Source organism: Rhinoderma darwinii, chromosome 1, assembly GCF_050947455.1.
Source record: "Rhinoderma darwinii isolate aRhiDar2 chromosome 1, aRhiDar2.hap1, whole genome shotgun sequence".
NCBI classification, from domain to species: domain Eukaryota; kingdom Metazoa; phylum Chordata; class Amphibia; order Anura; family Rhinodermatidae; genus Rhinoderma; species Rhinoderma darwinii.
Genome location: NC_134687.1, coordinates 215,721,642 through 215,740,281, shown reverse-complemented (window position 1 = coordinate 215,740,281; position 18,640 = coordinate 215,721,642). Strand labels below are relative to the sequence as shown.

Below are 18,640 nucleotides of genomic sequence, written 5' to 3'. Positions count from 1 at the left end.
ACTGAACAGACAACCCTGGAGTCCTTTTTAGGTCCCCAGGGCTGACTGCAGACTAATTCCCTGGTCTTCGATCGTGTCAACGGGTTGCCGGTGACGGTATTGAAGAGGGGAGTCCCCTTTGATCATGCCACGGACACGAACCGTGACGATCAAAGGGTTAAACAGCTGGGGTCAGAATGTTTAGCCAGGCTGCTCTAAATTCAGGAGTTGTAAGTGACAGCTCCTGCTTGGAGGATGAGAGCTCATAAGCCTTTTTTAGGGTGATGCCAAAAGATATAGCTGTAGATGAAGTACCTGCACCGCCCACCTTCAAAAGACACTGGGCGGTCGTTAAGGGGTTAAACTTCTTTTTTTTTATAAAAAATATATATATATATATATATATATATATATACAGGGTGGGCCATTTATATGGATACACCTAAATAAAATGGGAATGGTTGGTGATATTAACTTCCTGTTTGTGGCACATTAGTATATGGGAGGGGGGAAACTTTTCAAGCTGGGTGTTGACCATGGTGGCCATTTTGAAGTCGGCCATTTTGTATCCAACTTTAGTGTGGTATGGTGTGGTATATGGGGTACAAAGAAGTGTTTCCCTCTTTATGCACTGAAGCTGGCACGTTCCCTGAGTTTTTCCAGCAAGATGGTGCACCACCACATTATGGGTGTCAGGTCCGAGCATTCCTAGATGAACAGTTTCCTGGAAAGTGGATTGGTCGTCGTGGGCCAGTTGAATGGCCCCCTAGGTCTCCCGATCTGAGCCCCTTAGACTTTTATCTTTGGGGTCATCTGAAGGCAATTGTCTATGCTGTGAAGATACAAGATGTGCAGCAACTGAAACTACGGATACTGGAAGCCTGTGCTAGCATTTCTTCTGCGGTGTTGCTATCAGTGTGTGAAGAGTGGGAGAAGAGGGTTGCATTGACAATCCAACACAATGGGCAGCACTTTGAACACATTTTATAAGTGGTAAGAAACTTGTAAATAACTCATGAAAGAATAAAGTAACGTTAAAACCAAGCACACCATTGTTTTTCTTGTGAAATTCTCGATAAGTTTGATGTGTCACATGACCCTCTTCCCATTGAAAAAACTAAAGTTGGATACAAAATGGCCGACTTCAAAATGGCCGCCATGGTCAACACCCAGCTTGAAAAGTTTCCCCCCACCCATATACTAATGTGCCACAAACAGGAAGTTAATATCACCAACCATTCCCATATAAATGGCCCACCCTGTATATATTTATATATATATATATATATATATATAAATAAATATTTTAAAAAAAGAGGGAAAACATGTAAACTTGTTGCAAATATTGTCCATGGTCAGATTCCAATCAAGGACTACAGTTGTAAAGGGTGTGCCAGACACAGGTTCTGTGTCGACGCCCGGGGTTAATCAGCCCTCATCAGCTCCAAGGTCTGCCAGAGTGACGCGATCTGTTACCACTCAGGCTTGCAGGCTGAGGAGAGGGAGAACCTATCACAGCCTGGCCTGACGGTTCTAGCCCTTGGTCTATTTATACCCTCACTTGCAGCATGTTCCTTGCCTGTGATTGCCTGGTTTCCTGGCTCTGCGATTCCTGCTATTTACCCAATTGACCGCTGTTACTTATTGACCCTGACTTGCCTGACTATTCTCCTGCTCTGACTTTGCTACTACGTACTCCCCTGGTTTGATTTGGCTCGTTCACCACTGCCTGTTGCTCACGGTGTCCCCGTGGGCAACTTCCCCAACCCCCCCCCCTGCTTCTGTGTGCCCTTGTCTTGTGTTGTCTGTCTTGCACTTACTGAGCGTAGGGACCGTCGCCCAGTTGTACGCTGTCACTTAGGACGGGCCGTGCAAGTAGGCAGGGACTGAGTTGCGGGTAGATTAGGGCTCACCTGTCAGTCTCCCTACCCCGATTCATTACAACAGTACTACAAAAGCAACATTGTTAACCACTAATCCACCATGCTGCCCATGTTTGTTTAAAATTCTATTTCTTTCCTTTTTTTCATGCAGTTATGCCCAATGGCGTCGCTAGCATCGAGGATTCAGGATATAAGACCCGGATCTTTGGTACAGTGCTCCGGATCTCCGGGCGTCTGCCACATTGAATTGTATCTGCTTTCTCAGATACAATTAAATACATTGGCGGAGCAGGTAGCTTTCAGCTCCCTGCTTCACCAGGCTAGGTTAGGTCTGCAGCCTATGAGACGCTGGGACAGGATCCCAGCGCAGGCCTGCACAATGACATCACTACATCGTGCCAGCCAACGCAGGGGTACCGCCTCGACGTCTCATAGGCTGCAGGTCTAACATAGCTGAGGAGGCCTGCTGTGCAGCTCCACTCATTGTGGGAATGGGGGGCACTGTGTATGACATTATCTACAGGGAGCAGTGTGTGGCACTATCTGCAAGGGGCTCTGTGTGTGGCATTATCTGCAGGGGCACTGTTTTTGGCACTCTGTATAGGGGGACTGTGTGTGGCATAACTTTGCTTTGGACCCCAGAAAGGTCAAATCCGCCCCTAAAGGTAAGTACAAGAATACTACTGGGGCCCCTTAATCTAAGCCTATCATGTGTGATACTGTCTGCTGGGGCCCTGTATCTAAGCCTATCATGAGTGATACGGTCTGCTGAGTCGATGTATCTAATCCGATCATGTCTGATACGGTCTTCTGTGACAATGTATCTAATTCTATCCAATGCCGTAGCTATAGGGGTCGGAGTCTTATAGATATGCTGTCTCTATATATATTTTTTAATTGAATTTTTTTTTGGGGGGGGCAAACATATGTCATGGGGCCCTCGATCTTTTACGACCCTAGCTATGCCCCTGCTTATGCCCCAGGCTGGCAGCTATATTTATTTCTATCGAAATCCAAGTAGGAGGAGACACTAGTTACTTCCTTCCTTATTGATGTCATAATGGAATTACATATCCAATCATTCCATATTTTTAACATGTGGTCTGTCTGACAATGATGGGAATGGAATGGGAGCTGGGACAGGGCTGGTATGGCTTTCTAAATGACTAGTGACAAAGAAATGAACCCGATTACAACTAATATAACCGATAGCAAGTAGATGGCAGAGAGCTTCTTTCCATCCTAGAAACAGAAGGTAGAAGAATTCTGCAGTATGAACTGATCTTTAACGTTCCTCAGAATGTAAGGGTTGCAGCACTAGTGCTCTTTCATAGATTATATTATAGCTGCATAGGGCTAATCCTGTCCATCCGCTGTGTGGGGAAATGCAACACTGCACCATTCACTTGAATGAAGCTGTGCTGCAGTTACTGTACATTGAGTGGATGGGCTCCACACTGTACAGATAAACTACCAAAGGGGCTTCTTCCCCTTAGTCTTGATATCAATGGGAGTCCCAGAGGCTGAACACCTATCTATCATGAAGTGACGGCATATCCTAGCAATATACCATCACGGTTTAATAGGAATACCCCTTTACTTAAAATAACATAGAACAATTACAAATGTAAACAGACCAAAAACTGTGCATTAATATTGTAAATTAAGGGTATGTGCACACACACTAATTACGTCCGTAATTGACGGACGTATTTCGGCCGCAAGTTCCGGACCGAACACAGTGCAAGGAGCCGGGCTCCTAGCATCATAGTTATGTACGATGCTAGGAGTCCCTGCCTCGCTAACGGACAGCTGTCCCGTAGTGTAATCATGTAATCAGTACAGGACAGTTGTCCTGCAGCGAGGCAGGGACTCCTAGCATCGTACATAAGTATGATGCTAGGAGCCCGGCTCCCTGCACTGTGTTCGGTCCGGTACTTGTGGCCGAAATACGTCCGTCAATTACGGACGTAATTAGTGTGTGTGCACATACCCTAACACTAAGGGTATGTTCACACGATGAGAGGCATTTACGTGTGAAAAGACAGACTGTTAAGGGTATGTTCACACGGCCAAATTTCAGACGTATACGAGGCGTATTATGCCTCGTTTTACGTCTGAAAATACGGCTCCAATACGTCGGCAAACATCTGCCCATTCATTTGAATGGGTTTGCCGACGTATTGTGCAGACGACCTGTTATTTACGCGTCGTCGTTTGACAGCTGTCAAACGACGACTCGTAAAAATACAGCCTCGTCAAAAGAAGTGCAGGACACTTCTTTCAGACGTTTTTGGAGCTGTTTTCTCATAGACTCCAATGAAAACAGCTCCAAAAACGAGTTGGTAAAAAAATGAGTTGGTAAAAATGCGAGTTGGTAAAAAAACGTCTGAAAAGCAGGGTCTGTTTTCCCTTGAAAACAGCTCTGGATTTTCAGACGTTTTGGTTGACTACGTGTGAACATACCCTAACAGCTGCCTCGTTTCACACGTAAATGCTCCTCCTCGTAATTTACGAGGCGTCTGAGACGCTCGTAAACCTTGAGCCGTGCTTCATTGATTTCAATGAAGAACGGCTCAAATTACGTAGCAAAGAAGTGTCCTGCACTTCTTTGCCGAGGCAGTAAATTTACGGGTCGTCGTTTGACAGCTGTCAAACGACGACTCGTAAATAACAGGTCGTCTGCACAGTACGTCGGCAAACCCATTCAAATGAATGGGCAGATGTTTGCCGACGTATTGTAGCCATATTTTCAGACGTAAAACGAGGCATAATACGCCTCGTATACGTCTGAAATTTGGCCGTGTGAACATACCCTCAATGTCACTAAAAATGAGAATATTTATGCGTAGCAGAAACAATGTCATTATTAAGGTATCTGTCCTAGTACTGCGTCCATATACCTGCATGCATATGTATATAATCCCATTACTCTGCAGTGTTTTGGGGTAAAGGTTAAGTACATTCCTCTTTAAAATGCTTGCAAGTTTCACATCCTAAAGAAGAGACGCTGTGTTCTAATGAACTTCTCTGTACTACAAGAGAACACTGTGGGCCTCACACACATACGGAGGACTCTTCCTGAAAACTATGATTAATTCAAAACCTGCATAGAGTTCTATTCATTCTGCGTAACAGAGCACTAGTCGGGCTCATAAAGATGGCTTGTTAATTCATTGCTTAAGGATTCATGTTTTATGCAGCATGTAGAGTACGGCTTTTTCACATGCTTCCTGAAAATGTGATGTTCTATTACGTTGGAAATGTACTACTCAATAATGTATCCTAATGTATGCGCTGAAAATGAAATAATGTTTTTGGATTTTAGAATAAAAAATAATTTTTGATATTTTATGTAGTCCCCATGCGAATGCCTAAATAACTGCTATAAGCCTCTTATAAAGCTGAGGAACATCTGCATCAGGACGTCTTGAGTGTCAGAACCTATTTCCAAATGTGGACAGTTTAGCATTTCATAGCAGTCCAACTCACCAAACCATTCCAGTAGAGCAGCATTTTTGATAATCACGTACCTAAGAGATCCAGAAGATGCCGGGTTATCGAAATGGAACAGTATATGTATAGACAGTGTGCTCTGCTCTTTCTGTACCTCACATTCATTTTAGTGAAGACGGACAGTGCATCCGCAGCCATCTCTCCGTTGAGACCAGGAACCGGGACTCTTTCATTCTCAGGATCGTTGACGTTTCTTGGAGTTGGACCCACATACTATTTGCACTTTTATGGAATGTGTAACTGATATTAATATTTATGTGGGAAAAACCCTTTAATGCAAGAAAATATTTTTTTAAAATAGATGCCTCAACAGGTATCTTTTTTTTCTTTAAGGCTGGGTTCACACGACCTATTTTCAGAAGTAAACAAGGCGTATTATGCCTCGTTTTACGTCTGAAAATAGGGCTACAATACGTCGGCAAACATCTGCCCATTCATCTGAATGGGTTTGCCGACGTACTGTGCAGACAACCTGTCATTTACGCGTCGTCATTTGACAGCTGTCAAATGACGACGCGTAAAAATACAGCCTCGTCGAAAGAAGTGCAGGACACTTCTTTCAGACGTAATTTGAGCCGTTCTTCATTGACCTCAATGAAGCACAGCTCAAAATTTACGGCTGTCAGAGAAGCCTCGCAAAATGCGAGGAGCATTTACGTCTGAAACGAGGCAGCTGTTTTCTCCTGAAAACAGTCTGTCTTTTCAGATGTATAAGCCTGCTACCGTGTGCACATACCCTAAGGGTATGTTCACACGGCCAAATTTCAGACGTATACGAGGCGTATTATGCCTCGTTTTACGTCTGAAAATACGGCTCCAATACGTCGGCAAACATCTGCCCATTCATTTGAATGGGTTTGCCGACGTACTGTGCAGACGACCTGTTATTTACACATCGTCGTTTGACAGCTGTCAAACGACGACGAGTAAAAATACAGCCTCGTCAAAAGAAGTGCAGGACACTTCTTTGGACGTTTTTGGAGCTGTTTTCTCATAGACTCCAATGAAAACAGCTCCAAAAACGGACGTAAAAAACGCCGCGAAAACGGCGCGAAAAACGGCCCGAAAAATGCGAGTTGGTAAAAAAACGTCTGAAAAGCAGGGTCTGTTTTCCCTTGAAAACAGCTCTGGATTTTCAGACGTTTTTGTTGACTACGTGTGAACATACCCTTAGGGTATGTTCACACGGCCTATTTACGGACGTAATTTGGGCGTTTTTGCCCCGAATTACGTCTGAAAATAGCGCCTCAATAGCGCTGACAAACATCTGCCCATTGAAAGCAATGGGCAGACGTTTGTCTGTTCACACGAGGCGTATATTTACGCGCCGCTGTCAAATGACGGCGCGTAAATAGACGCCCGCGTCAAAGAAGTGACCTGTCACTTCTTTGGCCGTAATTGGAGCCGTTATTCATTGACTCCAATGAATAGCAGCGCTAATTACGGCCGTAATTGACGCGGCGTTCAAGCGCCTGCACATGCCGGTACGGCTGAAATTACGGGGATGTTTTCAGGCTGAAACATCCCCGTAATTTCAGCCGTAACGGACGCCCTCGTGTGAACATACCCTCAAACGACGACGCGTAAATAACAGGTCGTCTGCACAGTACGTCGGCAAACCCATTCAAATGAATGGGCAGATGTTTGCCGACGTATTGTAGCCCTATTTTCAGACGTAAAACGAGGCATAATACGGCTCGTTTACGTCTGAAAATAGGTCGTGTGAACCCAGCCTTAGAGAACCAATGATACAGCATTCCACTAAAACAGATCAAAATTGATCCGAATGATACAGTATTCCACTAAAACAGATCTAAATTGATCCGAATGATACAGTATTCCACTAAAACAGATCTAAATTGATCCAAATGATACAGTATTCCACTAAAACAGATCTAAATTGATCCAAATGATACAGTATTCCACTAAAACAGATCTAAATTGATCCGAATGATACAGTATTCCTCTAAAACAGATCTAAATTGATCCAAATGATACAGTATTCCACTAAAACAGATCTAAATTGATCCGAATGATACAGTATTCCACTAAAACAGATCTAAATTGATCCGAATGATACAGTATCCCACTAAAACAGATCTAAAGTGAATAATGGAAAATTTATGTCAAAATAGGAATTTTGGCATGAAATAGAATCACATAAAAATTAAAGAGATCTGTCCAATGTACCAACGGTTAATGTTTTATGAAATGAAATATGTGTGAAACAATCTAACCGTAAATGCTAGTGTGAATGAAGATAATCTTTGAAAATAAATCCATTCTTTATCGGTAGAGTGCATTGATCAAAATGTCAAATCGCAGGTCTATAAAATATTTTGTCTTCACTGACAATATACAAATATGCCAGTCCCGTTCTATGGGGATGAGTTATGCTTGAGCTATGTCTATAAAATTCACACACCCGTATACAACAGGCGAATGACCTCTAAGGCCTTATTTACACGAGCGTGGCGCATATCGGATGTGAAAAACTGCCGTTTTTCACGGCCGAGGTGCACCCGTGCTCAGCGCTGCGGGACGCGATGTCTCGCATCCCCCTACGGGATCCGGCTGAGGTGAGTGGACGCGAGCGGCTGAGGAAGAGGCTGGGGACAGCGCTTGCCGACTCGTGGCTGCGACTGTCAGGGGGAGGTTGGAGCTGACGGCCCGCAGCCACGGACATTACAGCTATATAGTGAATCCTTTGCATTAAAACTGGTACTAAATATACGATCACTGTGTAGAAAAAAACTGCAACAAGTCTTAAAAGAATGCAGTATTCAGAAGCATTGTTACACAACACGTACATATCCAAACATAAATCATCCATTAGAAACAACTATAGGGACTTGCCACTACCAGCCGACTTTAGCCAGTTTGGCCAGCACATTAACCAGTTAAAATTCCAAGAAATTGATTGGATCCCTCCACATTGTAGGGAGGCAGGGGTTAACAGAGAAACTATCCTAAATTAAAAAGAGATGTGATGGATTAAAAACACTAAACACATTGGACCCTGGAGGTATGTTTATGTTTGACTATATATTGGAGTTTTGTATTTCTTTTAATTTCATGTTATTTCCTTCTAGATCCTAAACTCGACTAGTAATGGATGGTGGACCATCTGTGAAGCACATGAACCTTTGGAAACGCAGTGTTAGCATATGTACACCTATATGGTCACTTTACTTGTACAGCATGTCCATACCTTTTGTATTACACCATTTTGTCCTACAGTACAATGAAACTTGGAATTAAGCCACAGAAACCACATTTTTACCTGAATTACCAACACTTTTTTAGGTTTTATATGGCAATAAATGTCCACATTTTATGCAGCTCCGTAGTTATCCCTATACCCTCTAAGACCCGCACTAGGCAATAAGGGCTATTTAATATAACCATATCCATGGTTTAACGCTCATACTTCTATTAAATGCATGCACAGGGTATAGCATCATGTTGCCTCATAAGACATATGCGCAGATTTACGGTATTCGGTAACCCGGCAATGGTGACTTCCAATCCAGCACAATGCTCCCTCCGAATGCCGCTGTTGACCTCGGCCTGGTATTTAAACCACCTGCCCCCTGGGAGAAACATGAAGGTTCCCCAAGATTGGTCCTGTCACCCCAATAAGATCATTATTAACTTTGCAACATGGCTACAACATGGCTTTGTTCATAATCTCAGTAGCACACTTTCTGCATATTACCATCAGGGTCTCCTTCAGGCTCTTTTTTCGCTAATATTTACTCGCCAACACCTTGTGCATATAGAGGTGTCAATACCGGTATGATAACCTGAATTATTATTTTTATGCTAGCATTAATTGTAATAATCTATTGGCAATTAATGCTGTCAGTTGCAACTATACTTCTTTGTAGCACGTATTTTCTCGAAAATGATCTTGATATTACTTGAAATATGTAGTCAGTATCAAGTACTTATTAGTCTAAAAGCTTTTTGTACTTTATTTATTAAGCCTGGTGGACAAAACCATCTTTACAATGGAATCTATAGGGTATCTTCACACAGGAAAAGCACACAGCGTATCCACCCTGTCTGCCGAAAGTGAATTCCGGCCGAAAAAAAGCACCAAATTGTGGTGCAGTTTTCCCACCGAAATGTCCGCTGAGGAAAACTGCACAGAAAAAAAAATGGCTACTTACAATGGCAACACGTCCGTCCGACGTCCTGCAGACCGGCCTCCTGGGATGACGTTTCATCCCATGTGACCCCTGCAGCCTGTGATTGGCTGCAGCAGTCACATGGGATGAAACGTCACTCCAGGAGGCTGGCCTGGGCGAAGAAACACAGACTTCTGGGTAAGTAGATTTTTTGTGAAAGGAATCACTGGGATTTCGTCGCAAAAAACACAACATCTACTATTTGTTGCGCGGTTTAGCTGCCCAATAAATTCAATGGGGAAATCCTGCAACAAATAAGCAGCGTTTACACAAATACAATTGACATACAAAACGCGCATACAAAAAGCACTGCATGTAAATTTCTTAGCAGTTTTTCCGCTCAGTATTTACGCAGCATGTGGATGGGATTTGTTCAAATCCCATCCACTCTGCTGCTACTGTATAATGCTGCGGATTCTCTGCAATGAAATCCGTTGCGAAAAATCTGCAGCATTTACGCTACGTGTGAATTTACCCTAAATGTAACTGATAATAAACTGAAAGACATGGAGTGCTGTTCAACTTCTTTTCTTCTATGTCCTACTGGATCCTCAGGCAGTGGGGATCTGAACAGGCAAAGCTGAAAAGAAAGGAGCGCATTCAACTGCATTTCAAAAGCAAAAATGGGATTTTCACAATTTTGAAATATCTTGCTGCTGCAATTGTTAAACTTGGCAAAAACGCAGCTTGAAAATGGCAGCAGAGGGCGAAGTCTGAACTTGGGATCCAAGCCCTCTGCCTATAGCCATTTGTATTCAATTTTCATAAGCTTGCTACATGAAAATGATTTTGCCTTTTGCATCTCAAATATAACTGTAATCTCGGTATTACAAGCCTAGCATTAGTGACAAGTTTCCAGCATTTGAACCATTTACTGTTCTCCTTACAGATCTTATAACTACTACGTCTCCTCCCTAAATTCGGACTCTTTCCGGCAGTTCAGCTACGCTGCCCTGAAACAAAAACAAGAAATATTCTGGAAACTCAAATGACAGCTAAGAAATCCCAGCTGAATAAAGACTTTGTACATAGTTTAGCATTTTACATTCCAGCCCGCCGTAGTTAGTGCCACATTTTTCTTAAGTTCTATATAAAGTAACTTGAATTAGAAGAGCAGTATTTGAAAATGAGGGTTATAACCTTCCATGACATTGCTGTCTCGGCACAAATGGGAATATTCACTAGAGTCCATTAAAGGATCGCAGTAGCGGAGCTGAATGTTTATCACTTGACCATCAATCTCTTAATTACTATAATTATCCCAAGTCCCTGTATGTAACCAATAAGAACAGAAGGCACGCAATAAACATCTTCTAACCCAACACCCAGCTGGTCCATGTTGGCACACAAATATTATGCCTTACAAATATACGATACTGGATATGAATAGCAACAATATTAAAGCGATTCCCCAGGTTCTAGTAAATAGCAACTTTTAGATAGCAACTGTAAAACAAAATACCAATATACATAATGTTCCAGATTTGCACTGTTACTTTATTTTGACGGTCCATGCATACAACATAGTCACGTATTTTAGGGCATGTTGTGGATTTTCACACCGAATCAAGTTCTAAAACGAAATCAAAATGGAAAAAAGTGGATTATGTAATCAGTGGACACATGTAATATACTGCTGGGTAGCATTCAGTCTAGGGTTGTCGTTAAACCAGCTTTTTGGGCTCAAAGCTGTAGCATGCCTTTCCTACACCTATATTTAATTGGCCAAAGTAGAGTGGCTTGTTGGCACCCAAGACCTGGATCACAGGCCCAGCCAGCCCCCTTTCCCAGTTACTGTATGTGCTTCAGTACGTCTTAAGGACACTTTGGTTAGCAAACTAATGGTATACCTATAGACTTCAATTGGGAAGACGCATACTGGGAGTCCTTCCAGCATACATTTGACAGGGTTAACATCTGGTACTGCTTCTTGACAGTATTAAAATGCATAGTCTACAACGCTATTCAATACTGCTAAAAAAAATGATGATTTTTTACAATGAAAAGTAATGGCAGACAATAAGGAGTGTGGAGGTACAGATGTGAATGTACAATATATAACCTATGGCAATGCAAGATCCATAAAATACAATGTGTTCTTGAGAACGGAACATCTTATATTTAAACATTTACCCTGTGGTTATACCGTTTCCTCTAATGGATTCTTCAGGATATTGCAGGACATTTCCCTTCACGCAGCAGACTTCCTTTTTAATAATGTTGTGTAGAGAACAGGCTTGTGAAAGGATACAGAAATCATATAGAATGCAAATGAAATGTGAATAACTCAATGTAGGTGAGAGTAACATGTAAAAAAGAAAATGTATAGAAAGTTGTATGAATGACAATGAAACCCAAATCTGTGTATAGCCAAAGGCCGTACTGACAGGGATAGGAAGAATGGAATTGGCTACGTCAGTAGGGGTGGGTTTAGTTTAAGGGGTGGACTTAGCTTTAGGGGGTTAACCTCGTTCTGCTGCGTTCCCGTCATCTGATGGTAAACAGCACAAAGGTTTCCCACCCGCCCTGTTTTTAGTAATCGTCATGTGTGAGATTTAGTGTTGGTCAATTTAGGTAATGTTTATAGGCTTCGGGGGGGTCCTTGGAGTTGGTGGAAAAAGTGGTGTGGGGGAGGCATCGCAGGTATGTATCTCCCAAAATTTTAAGGATAGAAAGTGCACTGTCTGGCTTTATGGTGTAGGGTTCCTTAGGGTGTTATCCCTTAGGAGTCATTGGCGAGAACATTATGGCATCTGCTGGTTCTATTGGTGCCTCCAAGCCAGGTTTATGGCTGGGGGTAAATTGGTGAGGGCAGATTGCCGGCAAAAAGCTTGTTGTAGCTCCAAAGACTCCTGGTCTATGTGTTAGGCCCTGTTCACACTTTTTTGACACGTTTTTTGACGCGGAAACGGACGAAAATGCCCCCCATTGATTTCAATGGGAGGCGAGAGGCATTTTTTACCACGAGCGGAAAAACCGTCTCGCGGTAAAAAGAAGTCATGCCCTATCTTCAGGCGTTTACGCCTCTGACCTTCCATTGACATCAATGGGAGGCAGAGAAAGCGTATTTCTCAGCGTTTTTTGCCCGTAGCACTCAATGGCCGCAAGCTAAAAACGTTGCGAAAAACGTTGAGAAAAACACGGCAAACGGCGTGCAGGCAGATTAAAATCTGCTTCTAAATTTTTAATCTTCACAGACATACAATAAAATAGTGGATACACCTGTGGGAAAACATTTCTCAGGACCTGATCACAGTTTGGCAGATTTAAAGGTCCTAATTCTGAAGGGTCATTTTAAAAACAGCAGAGAAAGAAAAATTTGGGAATTCAAGATGATGATAAAATTCCAGTCATTGACACAAGGCCTCAATCTAACACCAGGATTTATGAGCCACTACATGGGACACACGTCACGTCCCCCATCAGACTGACTCCAGATGCCTTAACTCCCCTATAAGCTCCGTTTTATCGCCCCGGCTTTTCTTAATGATGTATCACCTCATGTACTAATTGTCTTTGTGTAACATCTAAATATTGTGCTTTTTTCTAAGTCATTCATTTGTTAACCTGCCTGAAGAAGGGGCCTGTGAGCTCTGAAAGCCGCATATAGAACTTTCTTTCAAACTTTTGTCTTTTTTGACACAAAGGTATTTAACATTTCATATTGCCTTTTTGTAAGGAACTGTAGAAATTATCTTATATTAGGGATAGTAATAATTCAGCATAATTTGGATAAGACAATTATCTGCGGTCGCTTTTTGAAAATATTGGTAAGGGCGGGTTCACACATGGCGGAATTTCACTTAAATTCCGCTGCTGACACTCCGCAGCGTTAATCCGCAGCGGAGCCGTTTCTCCATTGACTTTCACTTTAATTTAGCAGTGTTCGTTTACACGATGCGTACAATTCCGCTGCGGAGCATAGGCTGCGGAGCGGAATTTGGTGTCCGCAGCATGCTCTGTCTGTTGCGGAGCAGTGGCGGACTGGTTGCGGACTCATGGCGGAATTTCTCCATTGACTTCAATGGAGAGTCAAAATTCCGCAATGAAGTCCGCAGATCTTATGTGTGCTGCGGAGCGTATTGTTTTTACTACCATGACATTTCTTCATTCTGGCTGGACCTATGTATTTCTAGGTCTACAGCCAGACTGAGGAAGTCAATGGGGCTCCCGTAATGACGGGAGCGTTGCTAGGAGACGTCTGTAAATAGTCACTGTCCAGGGTGCTGAAAGAGTTACGCGATCGGCAGTAACTGTTTCTGCACCCGGGACAGTGACTACCGATCTCAATATACATGTATCTGTAAAAAAAAAATATAAGTTCATACTTACCGAGAACTCCCTGCGTCTGTCTCCAGTCCGGCCTCCCAGGATGACGTTTCAGTGTAAGTGACGGCTGCAGCCAATCACAGGCCAAGCACAGGCTGCAGCGGTCACATGGACTGGTGCGTCATCCAGGGAGGTCGGGCCGGATGCCGAAAGAGGGACGCGTCACCAAGACAACGGGCGGTAAGTATGAATTTCTTTGACTTTCACTAGGGAAAGTGCTGTCCCTTCTCTCTATCCTGCACTGAATAGGGAGAAGAGAAGCACTTTTCCTGCAGTCCGCAGCGGCCAGTCCGCATCAATTTTCTGCACATTTTGTGCAGATCCGCTGCAGAATCTGCAACGCAGATTCTGTGCGGCATTGATGCGGACAGTTGCGGAGGAATTCCGCCATGTGTGGTCATGCCCTAAACATTAAAAAGTTTCCAAATGCAAGAAATTTCATGTACTGCTTTGGAACTTTTAATTGGAGAATTTGTGTGGGCGGGCGACAGAGGCTTCATCAACGTATTTAGCAGCATGGTAATCTAGTTATTCTGACGGGTATTTCATTGTAAACCGGTCATCTACTGCCACTGATGAAATCTCTGGTTGAATGTTCACAGCTATGGTTGTGAAGTTTTGGTACATTGCGTCACCGTTTTATTTTCTTTTTTCATTTCCACCACTTTCAAATGCGTCTTTTAGTTTAAACACAAGATTCGTTTTCTGTGCTGGCTAAATATTTCCCATGAAGAAGTAATTATTTGTAAGTACCATAGGATAAAGATGTTAACAGCCATCAGTGCAACTCATCGAAGCAACAGCTGCCTCTACTTGTGTTGCTCTGGACCATGAATTCTGCTACAGAAAACCACTGAGCATTTAAGAGTAATTATCCCCAAATTTATAGGTTTTATAAGATCCTTCTGAGAGTCAAATGCAATACATTTCTGCAAGATGTAAATGAATCCTTATTGCGCACACAGAAAAATAAGATGTGGGCTACTCTGTGGTTGCTTAGTTACTAAAATATATTCATGTCATGTTTTAAGTGAATGAAGACAGCGTATATTCTATTATGTAAATTCAGGTCTAAAAATAAATGAAACATTAGAATTCGGTCCCTGTTTTATTCCGTTTTACTCCAAAAATACATATGTGCTCATGTGACCCATTCACCAGGGACTTGACATGATTTGCCTTAAATTACAATTTGTATCTGACTCACTCATGTTCTGTCATACATAAGACGCTCATGTAAAGCAACTCCAGCTATTAGCAATATGTGTTCAGTTAAGAAGTGGTGCATGCACTGAATTATATCCCAACAAAACTAGACAATACCTGGCTGATAGGGACCGACCCTGGGAATATGGAACACGGCTACATTTTACAATTCATATTACAGCTGCAATGTCCAAACCCTGCGCAATTCTTTTTTATGGTTTTCCTAGAGCAGAGATCCCAAGACCATTTTAACAAAGTTGACCATAGTGCAAAGTGCCTGTTAGACCAAGCAACCAAGTCACAGTAATATGTTTCTGACCCTAGAGACAAAATTCAGTAATTATATGGCATCTCTGGTGGCAATGACGCGCAACAGAATATCCATATTCCATCAGCTAGAAAGCCTGGTACCTGCCTCGCCAGCGGCCTGCTCCTGCTGTCATGCGTGGCCGACGGTCTGCCTCTACTTCTGTTCTTGGCTGTGTCTTCCCTAGTGTGCACGAGCTCTAGCCACCTCTTAAAGGCCAGCGAGAGCGTATTGCAAAGTTACACACACCAATCCCTGATTGCTTGAGTACTATATAAGGCACCTCCTCAGTTCACCTGGTGCCTGACAAACTTTGGTGTAACCTAGTTGTGTCCTGCAAAGGTTACGGTTTGCATCCTGATTCCAGTCCGCAACTGCTATCTGTTACCAGCCTGTATCCAGCTAACCGTTACCAGCGTGTGTCTAGCTATCCGTTACCAGCTTGTGTCTAGCTATCCGTTACCAGCTTGTGTCTAGCTATCCGTTACCAGCTTGTGTCTAGCTATCCGTTACCAGCTTGTGTCTAGCTATCCGTTACCAGCTTGTGTCTAGCTATCCGTTACCAGCTTGTGTCTAGCTATCCGTTACCAGCTTGTGTCTAGCTATCCGTTACCAGCTTGTGTCTAGCTATCCGTTACCAGCTTGTGTCCAGCTATCCGTTACCAGCTTGTGTCCAGCTATCCGTTACCAGCTTGTGTCCAGCTATCCGTTACCAGCTTGTGTCCAGCTATCCGTTACCAGCTTGTGTCCAGCTATCCGTTACCAGCTTGTGTCCAGCTATCCTTTACCAGCTTGTGTCCAGCTATCCGTTACCAGCTTGTGTCCAGCTATCCTTTACCAGCTTGTGTCCAGCTATCCTTTACCAGCTTGTGTCCAGCTATCCGTTACCAGCTTGTGTTCAGCTATCCGTTACCAGCTTGTGTCCAGCTATCCTTTACCAGCTTGTGTCCAGCTATCCTTTACCAGCTTGTGTCCAGATATCTGTTACTAGCTTGTGTCCAGCTATCTGTTACCAGCTTGTGTCCAGCTATCCGTTACCAGCTTGTATCCAGCTATCCGTTACCAGCTTGTGTCCAGCTATCCGCTACCAGCTTGTGTCCAGTTATCTGCTACCAGACTGTGTACTGCTATCCGCTACCAGACTGCGTCCAGCTCCCCGCTGTCAGTCTGCTTTCTGCTACCAGTCCGTATCCGGTTACAAACTGGGACCCGCATCTATCTGACATTTATGGCATATTCTGTGGATATGTAATAAATGTTCCATGGCCGGGTGGTTGGCTAGTTAAGAGAAATATTTGCGACCAGTGAACTAATATGGTGGAAAGGAAGTAGTTTCTTCCTGTGTAAGAAACTGATAGCAGAGGAATTCTGGATTACTAATAGCTGAGCTTACAATTCAAATACTGCACATAATGATTTAGAAACTCTTAAGTTTTCGTGTTTGGCCAAAAGTATGTTTTCTAGAAAGGAGAAAATCTGAAAAGCATGAATAAAAGAGGACATAATATTTATTAGTACTTACCATTCTGAATCATTGAACATCGATATCTGTCTGATTTATATAATCTGGAAAATAAAATAAAAATAGGAACTTGTTTTAGATGGTGCTGTACTGTAATAACTGTAACATAATGGATTAAAGTTGTTTCCTTACAGGTTTAGTTAATCTCAGAAATGGGATGAGTATGTGCATTCCCTTCAATGCAGGTATGTCAAATAAAAGCTGACAAATAATAATTGTATAACAATATTTTGTAAGCCACAGTCAACACTGAGTGAGTTGATCAAAAGCCACACTATTATACACCGAATTGCCACTTTATTAGAGCCCGAAATGTAGCATAAAACCAAGTATTCCGTTGACCAGTTTCAATGTGAATCCACATTAGAAACGGAAAATTGAGCGATCTGAGATACTTCTAATAAATCATCGGTGCTAGACTAGTCAAGGCAATTTTTTTTAAAAAACTGCCAATCTTGTGGGGTTTTCTTGTCCAACGACTTAGAAAGTATACCGAGAATGGTGTGATCGAGAAAAAACATCCAGCAAAAAAGGATCGTGTGGACGTAAACAACTCATTGACGAAAGGAGTCAGAAGAGAATGTCTAGAATCTCTCGAACAGGCGTTGCACAATCAAGCAAAATGCAAGTGAATACAATGCTGATGCTTCAATTAACAAGTCCAAATGAACAGTTTTTCGTTCCTTATAACCTATAACAGCAGATAATCAGTTTGAGTGCTGTTGCTGTCTAAGGGTATGTTCACACGATGAGAGGCATTTACGTGTGAAAAGACAGACTGTTAACAGCTGCCTCATTTCACACGTAAATGCTCCTCCTCGCATTTTGCGAGCCGTCTGAGACGCTCGTAAATCTTGAGCTGTGCTTCATTGAGTTCAATGAAGAACAGCTCAAATTACGTGGCAAAGAAGTGCCCTGCACTTCTTTGCCGAGGCAGTCCATTTACGCGTCGTCGTTTGACAGCTGTCAAACGACGACGCGTAAATTACAGGTCGTCTGCACAATACGTCAGCAAACCCATTCAAATGAATGGGCAGATGTTTGCCGACGTATTGTAGCCCTATTTTCAGGCGTAAAACGAGGCATAATACGCCTCGTTTACGCCTGAAAATAGGTCGTGTGAACCCAGCCTTAGGGAAACAGAAAGGTAAGAATCCAGTGGGTAAAAGAGCACAAAATTTGGATCACTAAGCAGTGGAAATACATTGCCTGGTCAAATGAATCTAGATTTCTGATGCACCATGCTGATGGGAGGGTCAGAATTTGGCACAAGCAGCATGAATCGATGAACCCGTTCTGTCAGATGTCAACAGTTCATACTGGTGGAAGGGGAGTAATGGTCTGGGGAATATTTTCTTGGCACATCCTGGGTCCTCGGATACCTGTGGATGGATGTTTGAACAGCAGAGTTTACCTAAGCATTGTGGCTGACAATTTGTGAAAAACACCAAAATGTAGAGAAAAATTGCAAAAATTAAAATTTTTCTAAATTTAAATGTATCTGCTTGTAAAACAGATCGTAATACCACACAAAATAGTGACTAGTTAACATTTACCATATGTCTACTTTATGTTTGCATCGTTTTTTGAATGTCCTTTTATTTTTGTAGGACTTTTCAAGGCTTAGAACTTTAGCAGAAATTTCTTCAGAAAATTTCCAAAACCTATTTTTGTAGGAACCAGTTCAGTTCTGAAGCGGATTTGA

General features: G+C 42.7%; 1 protein-coding gene across 2 annotated transcripts in view; it reads right to left on the bottom strand.

Annotated features, from left to right (window-relative positions):
- The window catches only part of CSGALNACT1 (chondroitin sulfate N-acetylgalactosaminyltransferase 1), a 395,968-nt gene that overhangs the window by 291,489 nt on the left and 85,839 nt on the right, over positions 1–18,640 (bottom strand). For both annotated transcript variants that reach the window (XM_075861555.1, XM_075861564.1), the window contains exon 2: positions 16,936–16,979. The gene's annotated coding sequence lies outside the window, so the exon portion shown is untranslated. The remainder of the gene's footprint in view (positions 1–16,935; positions 16,980–18,640) is intronic.